We start from the raw sequence: 12,493 nt of genomic DNA on the forward strand, positions 1-12,493 counted from the left end.
AGATCTTTATATTTTCATTGAAGAGCAGGCTGCTGGCATTGCATTTGCCTGTGGGGTGTGGGATAGGTGGGTCAGGCAGGGTTTGGTACAATGCTTGATTGTCTTGAAAGGTTTTCTGCTTGTGGATTAATTGATGATGATAGTAAAGTTATTTGATTTATGAGTGGTTTGTGTGTTGCTAGAAAGGACTTTGGTATCAAGAGGTCAACAGAAGTTCAATTTTTCTTCCATTTTCTTTCCTGTCTGTGAAAGGTGCTTTATTGATTTTCAATTAGATGTTTAGAGTAGCAGGTTGCTGAGGAGTTTGGCTTACATATGTGTGTTTTTGTTGTAGCGTGGATGTTCACTTAGTCATTGCAGAAGTCACTTAGAAACGTGGAGGTATTGGACGGGGAGTTGAACTGATGGGATAATGATGGGACACAAGTTTGTGCATTAGATAATCAATGAGCCAATGAAGGATCAGAAGGTCTTCTCTTTTTGGTTGACCTTGGTTTGCTGGTCCGATGATGAGAAGGGAGATAGGGCTTGTAAGGTGGATGTCTTTTCAAGGTTTATGGGTTGTTAACATTTGATTTTTGATGATGTTGAAAATATGAAGTTGAGTGATTGCTGGGTGGCATGCTCCATCACATTAAGTGTATTGATTAAGTTGAAGACAGCATCTCTTGTTTTGTTTTAAGCTTATGTTACCTAGGAGCTTTACGTCACCCAAGATGGGGGTGTGGGTGTGTTTGAAGGATGAGGTAATGAGCTGATCTGAGAATTCCTCAATGAAGAGCTTGCAATGTCCTGGAGGCATTTAGATCAGATGCAGAGTGGTGGTCTAAATTTGTGAGAGTGGGAAGTGGCAAGTCAATTGTTCCATAGAACTTCTTTCCATTGGTTCACAAGAACGTTGGGAAGTACTAGCTGTACTGGGAGCATCGTTCAATCTCACCAATTTGTGTCCATTTCACATTATTAAATACTTCAAGTGGACTGCTTATGAGATGATGGTTTAAAATCTGTTTTCATAAAGTTAGTTAGCCAGCTCTACATTGTGATGGGTATTAGACAAAAGGTGCTAAATACATGGCATAAATGTCAATTTGCAGCTTCGTTACAGATGCTAGACCCTATTGCCGGCATGCCAATTGGTATACCATTAATCACTATGATTAATACTGTGTGAATAGTGAGTTGCCTCCAGCTCGTTTCATCACAGCAGTTACACAGGAGCACCTAAGCATCTTGTTCTTTGATAGACGCTATATTTTGAATGATTGCCTTAGAGTGATGTTTTAGTGGTTATGGGGAACATAATATGTCAACGTGAAGGCTTCATCATGGGCCAGAGAAGTTGTGAATTTCCTGGCTTTTGTGGACTGTGGGTAGGGTAGGGACTGTATATTTGGGCAGTGAATGGCCTGGAAATGACATTATCTGTTTGATCATGATCACAGTATGTTTGGAAGAGAAAATGGGGGTATAGCTTTTAAGAATGTTTCTTAGATCCGTTGCCACAATTATTGTAACCTCATTTGATTTGTACTTTTCTGTGGTCCTCGTTGGTTGTGATGGAGCAGGGTTGAAGACAAAAAATTGTGTGTACCCCTTGCAAAATCAAAACCACATAACAATAATATGTACCAAAAGTGTGAAGCATGAAAAATTAATCAATCAAAAGTATACACAGAACAAAATTACACATGGGAAAACTAACTTGGTGGTTTGCAAAAATTAATATGCAAATAATGTGAAGAATTCATACTAATATAGTGCAATAATATTTTTTTATTAAACAAAGGTATGTATTTGTGCTTCTATGAGTTTTTTGTGGCAAAAACGAATACATTTGGTAAGTAAGTGATGCCTATATGTTGCTATGCCTAGGTAACTACTAACAGGGTAAAATTAGAATGGTGGGAGGTAAACAGAAGGGCTAACATTCTAAATCTAACGTCTGTTGTGTTTGTTTTCATATTAGTTCCCATTGAGGCCCATGGGGCCTAGTTCGAAAATGGCTGATTATGTGAGATTCCAAGAAGTTTGGCTCTGCGCATGCGCGACTGTGCCAGAGATGTTTGAACTGCCTGTGCTTGGGTTAAAGATGTCAAGGTCGACCTTGCCTAGGACACCAGAGTGGTGCCAAAGGATGTTTGACTTAAGACGCCTGGGAAACGTGCGTGCTTTGACTACATGATGTAAAAAGATACAAGGAAAGGATGACAGATTGCAAATGGACAAATTTGACCGTGTAGGAATAAGCAAAGATGAATAGCAAAATGTAAACCAGTTTGGACAAGGAGGACATGAGGTGATCTTCACCACCCCTCTTATGGACCAATTAAAAATGAGAATGGACCCTAAAGTTTCAATTTTGAGTTAGAAAGTTAGGGAAAAAGGGTACATAAGAGCCTGTGCGAAAGTAGAGGTGTTGGTTCCGTGAATTTTATTGTGCACCATGACAGGCTGTCGACTGAAAGAGATTTGGTGCGGAAAGACTTTGAACATTTTTGGGACGTTAATTTTGATGAGGCAAAGAATTGAATGAGGAGTCCTGATGGGAGGTAGACATCGAGGAGGTTAGAAAGACAGTCCGCTTGGAAACCTGTGAGGGATAAAAATCAAATTCCCCTTTATTAGCAGTATTAGTCATATCTCTATATTGTGTTAGCATGATGTATCTATATACTCTTTGCAAAAGGCCTAACCTATATCTGTTTTTGTTAGTTGATAAGGGTATATGCTATTCATGTGTTTCGTTTACATCGAGTAGGCCGAGAACCATACAGACGCCATTTTCTCTCTGCTGTGCTAGGCCCGAGCAGTGATCACGTGTTACTCTCCGATAGTTGTCAGGCCCCAGTTTAGTTGAGTTACTGAGAGCAGCTGAATGCACACCATTCTTCCTCTGTCCAGGAACTCAAGGTCGCATCTGGCTTTGGGTGTGATAAGCCCATTCCTGAAGGCGCCATGCCTGCACTCCCGGGCACCGAGACGAAAGGGAGCCACCCCTCATGACCTCCCCAATCAAAACTAAACAGAGCTTTGAACTAATCATGTGTGCCATATATGGTCCTTCCACGAGGCCCAAGAGCCAAGTAGTGTGTTTCCATTTACGGCAACTTCATGTACTGAGCTGAAAAGTATATATGTGCTGTTTTAACTGTAAGCCAGCAGACTTCTCCGCGCACCTGATGGTGAGGGTTGGAGATGCTCTTCTATCGAGTATTTTGCATAATAAATTATTGAACTTTCTTCACTGCCAACTGACTGGTTATTTGATAATTGGTATTGGGGCTATTGGTAGGTATAGCTTCTTATGTTCATTTTTGGTACGTCACCGGTTTCGTGTAATTCTGTCAACTTCTTTGGCAGACTGGTAATATAATTTCTAAATTCCTATTTCTTGAATGTACTAATAAAAGCTAAAGTTTGATTTAAAATGTTATTTCTTTCTCTGACTAAAATTTAGATAAATGATTTCAATATAAATACATAAGTCTATGTTTTATTTTAACAAAAGTTATGACAAGTTAGAAAATAAATAATAATGGGAATATTGTGATTGAGCTGGTCTTAATTGCCATCAACTAACTTCTACTAGCTGGTCCATTGACCAAAACAGTGGGGTGCCTTGAGGTTATTTCCTGAAAACTCTCGGAGAAGAGAAAACTTTCATATATGCATATGTATATAATGTATTAATTAAAAAAATTAGAATAATATGGTGCTCCGCTGTCCAGCAGCTAGCCTTCTGTTTTCACTGGTCTTAGGAGCCGGATGGTGTGTGAATGTGTGACTCTTGGTGCTATAGTAAACCTATAAGTTCCCTTCCTCTTGAGAGGCGTCTCTTCCTTTTTCACGCTTCTATCGCTTCTAAGCGTGGACAAAGACGCTCTAAGCGTGGACACACACGGCTGTATTTCTTAAAGTTACCAAGTAATAAGGGCTTGTAGAGAAACTCTGCGACATTGATAGAAGCGCGAAAAAGGAAGGGACGCCTCTCAAGAGGATGGGACACCCCGGGTGCCTGGTTCCCTTGAGCTGTTGAACTAATGTCCACAAGGGCGGCATGCGGATGCCCCTTCGATCCTTGGCCATAGATGTTGACGATTCAGCTGTATTCATACGGATGACATATTAATGTTTTAGCCCTGTCCTGAGGAGGCCTAAGAAGATGATAGGCTGAAACGTGGTCACGTCGACAACACTGTTAAGGAAGAGTCAATGGAGATATAGTGTATTTATAAATTATAGAGTGTCACACTGTAAACTAAATGAAGTAGTTGTTTGACTTAGAAGTGTATGTTTATGACTACCTCCGAGTGGTCTGTCCAGATGTGTATGGAAGCCACTATCAAAACTTGATTATTCTTTAGGGTTACTTTGTGTGTTTTATATGTAGAGTGCATGTCTTTGTATAGAATGTGAGTACATGCAAATTTTTGTATTTCATTGATTAGGTGTTATTGCCTAAGAGGAGACAACTTTGTATGATATATTCATTGTGAACTAAAAACACAGTGAAGGTAAATTAAAAGTACCTTCACAAAATTTGTGCAGTATTTATTCCTTCATACCGATTGTTGTTTTTTCCTGCAATCATCCAAACAGCCAACCGTAAAATTGTGGGACTAAAATACTACTGTGGACTGAAGCAAGGTGCTATTGACAGTGATTTAAGCCCATGGCTTAAGTGGGCTGAACTAAGCAAATGTATGTTCAGAAGAGGGTTGACATAAAGCCAGCTGTTTGGGTATTGAAGGCTGGTTATAAGCAGTCTGGCAATGGCTTCACCTGACCCACAATGTTAAAAAATATATCTATATCTTATACCCAGGTTTAGAAGGGTTATTTGGGTATACCCCTGTTGCTTTTGAACTGTTTGGATGATTCCTGCAGCTTACATTGGAATGCACGAAAGGCTATTTTGCATCTGAAAAGTATGGAGAATTATGATACAGTCAATAGTTTCTGTTACACTTTTTTCATGATGTATACAAAACAGTAATTGTATGTTACTGCACTAGGTTTTTTTTACACTTTTTGTCTGCACTCAAGGTAGAACTTCACACCATGGTAGCACTTAGTGGTTCCTCTCTCCTGCCTTTTTGGCTTCTCTCTTCCTTTATTTTGGTGCCGGGCCTCTGCAGATCTCGTGCGACCCTGCTGCCTGGCGGATCCCACATTACTGGGAAACATTGGTAAGAAAAAGGGTAGGACTTGAAAAGCACAACATGACTAGACCTACTGGTTTTGCCAACATCTGTTTATATTGCAGAAGCACAGCATAACATTAACTGTCAAGCTATGATGGTGATAATATTGCAGATGTTATGACTGCCTTGATCAGGAAACTTCACTCTTCTCACTGTCTCACAAACACACACTCAGGCCTCAGAGATCTGGCATTTGCAATTAGAAGCTGTGCATTGAGAACTAAGGCCCCCCTTTAAAGTCTATTGCACAACTGTGGGTGGTAATGACAACTCTCACAAAATAAAAAGTACCCTTGGATGATTGTCTTACCTCATTTTTAAACTCTCCCGCCGATATTTAAGGTCATACCACCATTTTGTTTATTCCGTTTTTATAGGAATGAAGCTGAATTTTGAAGAACCGGATAAGAGGTAGAGCTTGGCATAAGATCAGCCAATATCTTTTTCCAACGGTGCTGCACACCTTGGCCCCTCAGTCACTTCTTGAGAAAGACTCCGTTTATAGTCAATTTCCTGAGAAGGTCGAGGACAAGCTATACAATGACCTCAGCTCTTTAGCCCTTAGGCGAAGACCCTGCAACCCCAATGGTATAGGCCCTCAGAACTCTGGTTCTCAAATGAACTGTATCAGTTCAAAAGAAAATGCACAAACCCTGAGTGCACATGGTGGCAATACTATAGTATGTAGACTAGCTAAGATACTGCGCGTCATTAGAAAAATGATCAGAACAACCAAATCTAGTTACTTTGCATTTAGAAAGTAATTATCTACAAACTCCCTGAATAAAATCTTTCATCAAATTGTTAATTCATTCATCTGTCCATAATGCAATGTTTATGATATTTGTGATGCCCAGGGAATATGTAACAGCGTAGCAAATTATGTAATGGAGAATACTGACAGCATATGTTTTACTTTTAATCCTAACATCCCTACCCTCCTTAATGCTAATTGGCCAGTGGCGTAAAACAAGGCCATGTGATTTGGGTGGCCCCTCACATAAAAGTTCAAATGGTGCCTCCTTAGACCATGCTGGCTGTCACAAAACAACACAATTGTTAGAAAATCAACGTAGACATTACAGCAAGCCTGCCAAGTGTCATGATGTCATGAGGAGATTTGTTAATGGTACGGACCAGCTTGAATATGGATGCCCCATGTCACATTACATAATTCTGGCCGACTAAAAGAGCTTGCCATTACCATGAGTTTGGCTCCCCACTTAATGTCTGTGGAGGCAGATTCTTCACACGGGGACTGACGATCTTGTTCCTGCCTTCATTTTGGTATGCAATCCCTCCCTCCTGGAGACAGTAGACTCTTCCTTCTGGAAACATACTATTGTGTCTCTTGTTCTAAGAAAAAAACCTACAGCTGTTCCCAACACTATTAGTTATTATCGGCCCACTTCTTCACTTCCGTTTCCTACCAACCGCGGCGGAAAAGCTCTAATATGGTGACGGTGTCTCTCAGACACCGTCAGCCATATTAGGATGGGCTGTTAAAAATGCTTTTCCGCGTCAGGTTTTCCGCCGTGGAAAAGCATGTGTAACTTCACTGCGGGGGGCCCGTTGCGAGCCCCATGGGTGAAGGGGGGTGGGTGGTGCACATGGGGGGTACCTATGGTACCCCCCTGCATTTGTATGCAGAAATCGGCAGGCACTGCAGGGTGCCTTCCGCTTTCTGCATACAAATGCAATGTATGCATTTTTACCATTGCGGCGGATGCAGCTTGAAGCCGCACCCGCCACAATGGTAAAAATAGAGGATGTGACCGCCAGGGTGGCGGTCACATCCTAATTGCACAGGAGGGAACTCCGCAGGCCATGCGGAGGTTCCCTCCTACTCTATGGTGGCGGACGGACTCAGGTCCGTCCGCCATTATAATCGGCCCCTAAATGTGCCTCCTTTGGCTGAGTTAATTCACTCTTTTGGCTACGCTTTTATGATGCAAGAGGTGATACACAACAAATCACTTAGCTCAATGGGCAAGAAGAAACTGAACAAATGCATTTTGGATGCAGCCTATCGGAAGTAGACAAAATAATGTGCCACAATTCCTTTAAAAGTGAACACTGAAAAATCTGAAGTGCTCCATGTGGAGCAACCTAAAACAATGTGATCAGTTAACCAGTGACCATCCAAAATAGGCCCTCCATCAATCCCTACTACTACTGTTAAAATAAACTAGGTATAATATTAAACTATTCATTGCTAATTTATCATCAATATTCTTAATGTTAGGTGACTGGCAAGATTATTTTATGATGAACTGCAATGTACCCCCTTTACAAGACAACAGCACCTCTTAACATGGTAAAGGGCTGCTAGTCACTATCTTTCTTTTTTTTTGTCCTCATTTGCTTACCCTCTTTAAGGAAACACCAACCACCTTAAGTGTCTTAAATTGAGAAACACAAGATTTTAGTTCTCTCTCAATCCGGGACACAATTAACAATATGGCGGAAGAAGAATCCAAAACATGAGGTGGAATGGGGGCTAGCAAAATTACTCCATCAAGGTGTATTTCAACCTGTTGGGCCGTTACAGGAACTGTGGAGACCGATGACGCAAGGTCCATGGAGTGAAGTAGGCATAATCATAGGCCCCGGGAAAAAAAAAAAACCCCGGTAGACCTATCTCCACTTTACCAATAAGTCCCAGAAAGCCAATTTTTATTTTACTACCAGATCTAGCCAAGTCCACCTTAGATGTTTCGTATAGGGATGTCAGCCAGCCTGAGTGTGTTGGAGCAACCGCATCTAACCAAAACTTACATATTTGTCTTCTTGCCAGATGAATGGCGTAAAAAAGGAAAGATCTTGCCTGACTGGAGATGTTTTCATCTATGCCAAAAATAACTAATGGCAAAGTTATGGACAATGAGGTGTGAGGATAGAGTCCAACGTCGCCATTACTTTCTCCCAAAATGTACAAATGGGGAGGCAGCCTTTAAACAAATGCACATCTGATGCTTCAAGGAGATTGCATTTGTTACATCTCTTTCCTGACTGAAATTTTGATAGCCTTAGAGGAGAAAGGTACGCCCGGTGGACAGTGAAAAGATGGTTGCCCCTCAGCCATGCTGGTTTAACAATCTTGTATAGAAGGGTGAATGAGTTCAACCATAACTGCTCACACTGAACACCCAACTCACCCCCCCACAATTCATCAGGGAGGTTAAAATCCCCATCAACCTCCTCCAAAATACTCCAGTACCAAAGGGCAACCTCTTTACCGCCCCGTGCCTCACCACCAGCTGATATTCCAAGTTGCTGACTTTCCCAAGAGGGATACCTTTCCTACACAAGGCCCGGGCTCAGCTATCAAGCTGCATATGTTTAAACCTTGATAGACCGGGGCCTACCCTGTCCCGTAGCTCCTCCCATGTCGCCATTGAGCCCCCTGTCAGCAAGTCTCCCCATCTTACAATCCCAGCTTCCTTCACGGGAATCGCCAAACTGTCCCTTAGACACAATGGTAGACCTGGGGAGCCCCACAAAGGTACAAAATTTGAAAAATAAGACAGCCCTATTTTCTTTTTAACCTGCATCCAGACTCTAGCCAGAGATTGGAGAATTTTTAATCTAACTTTCTTGAAGAATTTTTGGTCTCCAAATTTAAACAAAAATACATCACTTAGTAAATTGACCCCAACTAACATGGCCTGGAACATTATTCCTATCGACGAACTAGATGGTAATTTCAAAAGCATTCTAGAATAGGACAACTGAAAGGCCCATGCATAGTACTGTAAGTCGGGTAGTGCCAGCCCACCCTTTTCCCTCCTCCTTCTCAACTTCTTCAATGCCAATCTAGTGGTTTTATATTTCCAAATGAAAGAGTTGATCTCTCGCTGGCTTTTGTCTAGTTGTTTAGAATCAAAGGCCAGGGCGATGGTGTTAAAAATAAATGTGAATTTAGGAAGAATAGACATCTGCACTAGATTTATCCTCTCTAGTATGGATAATGAGTGGTGGGTCCAAGATTTTAGTTTTTTTTGACAATCTTTAAAGACCCCGTCTAAGTTATTTTGAGCGATGTTCCAAACCTCTTGAGTAATACAGATTCTGAGATATCGCATGGAAGAGGTCACGTCAAGTTGTATGTTAGTGATATTCCAGGCCATTATTTCAGTTTTACGTGCGTTTATCTCGTACCCAGAAACCCGCCCAAAATCCTCTGCCTGCTTAATAACTGTAGGGAACGCTAAATCCAGGTCAGATGTAAAAATAAGAATATCATCTGCATTGAGGGCTACCCGCCTTTCCCACCCTTCAAATTTAAAGGGAGGGATGTTAACCTCGTCTCTTAATACCTGAGCAAGCGGCTCAATGTACAAATTAAAGAGAAGGGGGAAAGCGGGCAGCCCTGCCTTGTGCCTCTTGTAATTTTAAAGGGCTCTGTCAGAACATTGTTGACTAGCAGTCTAGCTGCTGGAGCTTTATACATGAGAGAAATAACCCGGCAGAAGCTATCTCCAAAATTGAATTTTTTCAAAACCGCAGCCAGATAGGGCCAATTCACCATATTAAAGGCCTTGGTTGCATCCAAAGTGAGAGTTCCCAAAGAGAGAAGGTAGAGGCGATGTCAATGGTCCCGACAAAGTCATGCGTGAGATCGGCTAGCTGACGCCCTTTTATAGACCCTTTCTGATCTTGATGGATGATTGAACCAATTACACTCCCCAACCTATTAGACATAATAGCAGCAAAGATTTTATAGTCATTGTTGAGGAGTGATATCGGGCGGAAGGATCTGCACTCAGTCGGATCTTTCCCTGGTTTAGGGATCAGGACTATTGTTGCTTCACTCCACGACTTTGGAGGGTCCTCCCCCATCAAGAGAATACTGTTAAAAAGGGCCGTCAAAGTTAGTATGATAGCTTCACTTATAACACAACATAGTTCTCCTGGTAAGCCTTCCCTTGCTTAAGTTGTGAAAAGGCTTTACTCACTACTGCTTCTGATATTTCGGTCTCCAAGCGACTACTTTGCACAGATGAAAGAGTCGGTAAAGAGATTTTACCAAGCCAAGAATCTCTTGCGAAATGGTCATCGATGTTGTCCTATTTATAGATAGCCTGGAAAAAGTCCTGAAAGGCACTCCCAATATCGGAGTTTGAGATCCGGGGAAATTGTTCACCTTCCAGCTTTATCTCTCTAATATAGTTTGGTGCTTGGTCTGATTTTATTTTCCAAGCCAAAACCCTCCCTGCTGCTTCCCCAAATTGAAAGCGGGAGATTTTGCTTGTCTCCCATCTCCTGGCAACCCTTTCTTGTAGAGAGCTTTCAAGTTCTTTTTTTTTTAACTCAGCCAACTTCTCTTGCTCCTCTTTAGAACCTATAGAGGTGCCGAGCTTTTGTTCAATAGAATTCTAATCCGATTCTAGATTTATAATCTTCTCCTTGTATAACCTCCGTCTGTAAGAGGCTCTATTAGTTGTGCAGCCTCTCCAAAAGGCGTTCAGAGCGTCCCACAGGGTAGCAATACCTACAGTGTCAAGATTAACCTCCCAAAAAAGTTTAGACTCAGCTAATACGAAACTAGTTTCGATATCTTCTAATAATATAGACCGATCAAAAGACCATGAAGCATGTCTGATCTGCTGGCCAGATTTCAAAGTAAAAAGGATAGCCGAGTGATTGGAAAGATGAGAAGGGAGATATACTATCTCCGCCAATGAATCTTTGAGACAATAACTAAACAATGCATAATCAATTCTTGACTTATGCTTATATTTAAGGTTCCGGAAGGAGACCCCCGGTTTATTGCCAGCCCTTTCCCTCCATAGATCCGCTAGGCCTAGTTGTGCCATTATTGACACAAGAATTTGCCTTGATTTAGAGAACACGCAGGCTCTAGAGTTGGGCGACTTGTCAACCTTGGGATTCAGCACGATGTTAAAATCCTCGACCCAAATAACGGTATCGTGGGAGGTTACCAGGTGATTCCGAATGATATCTAAATAGGATGGATCGTCTTGGTTTGGGCCATAATAGGTCACCAATGAGCAAATTGAACCGCCTAACGAAACTCTTAGCAGGAGCCATCTCCCGCTATGGTCCTCTTTATACTCCAATATTTGGGCCGTTGCTTGTTTCTTAAAAATAAGGAGGATCCCCCTTATATTTGCCGTTTGATCTGTGCATACAAATTTATCGATCCATTTCTGTTTTTTTAATAGATCGATAATCTCTGCTTTGAGGAGATGTGTCTCCTATATGGCAATGACCTGTGCAGGGTAGTCTCTCAAGTATTGAAGGATTCGATCTCTTCTACCCCACATTCGCAGGCCATTGACATTCCAGGAAAAGTATTGAAGGGAGGCCATGTCAACTCTTCCCTCTCCTCATCCCGTCCCGCCCGGTATCACACATCCCAAACTCAATCGAATACGGATTCTGACAACACGAGGCTCGAAAACAAGCGTTACCGGACCTTAAAAAAAACTGAAAGAGGGCTGATTTATGAGGACTAATTACATTTCTTCTTCCACCACCCTGTGCACCCCTACCCCTACCCCTGTCCTCCCCCCACCCCTGGAAAACCCCTCCCCACTTACACTGGCCTGATGTATAGCCAGATTAACGCCCTCTAGCAGTCCCCCCCTACACTACTTGAACTACTGAGAGTCACTGCCAGAGAAATGGGAACAGTAAGGTAAAGCTGGTCCTGTTTAATAATACCCCCTATATTTTACTTCCCCTATTTTTTAAATAGTTTTCTTTTCCCCTTTTCCTTTTTCTTTCTTAAATGTGGTTATTTATTTATTTATTTTTATCTTATTTTTAACTCTTTCATTTCTTTTCTATTTCTTTTCTATTAAGAAACACTTGTGAAAAGACACCCTGATCTCCCAATAAACATACTTCATTGCTATCCGCCCACCTCTATCAGAGAAAAGTGGAAGTTGGGACCTTATTGAGTATTCCCTAAACTTAAATTTATATTGATAGTGCAAAATTAGGAATACTCTATATTCTAACTACCTCCACGCGAAAAGTCCTTAATGGATTCCAACAGTTCATCAGCCTCGAGGGGGGATCTAATGTTGTGCATTTTATTGTTAAACATGATCCGTAGAAACGCAGGAAACTTAATTTGCACCGTTGCACCCAAGGATCTAAATTTGTCCATTCTTTGGCCAAGTTCCCATTGCCGCTCCAGGGTGGACTTAGAAAGATCCGACCGCACTTCAAAAGAGAAGTCTGGACCTTTTAGTGATTTAGATTTCAGTGCTAGATTTAAAGGGGCAGATTTATGATCCCCTTGCGCCTCTTTG

Source organism: Lissotriton vulgaris, chromosome 1_1 (genome assembly GCF_964263255.1).
Source record: "Lissotriton vulgaris chromosome 1_1, aLisVul1.2, whole genome shotgun sequence".
NCBI lineage: Eukaryota > Metazoa > Chordata > Amphibia > Caudata > Salamandridae > Lissotriton > Lissotriton vulgaris.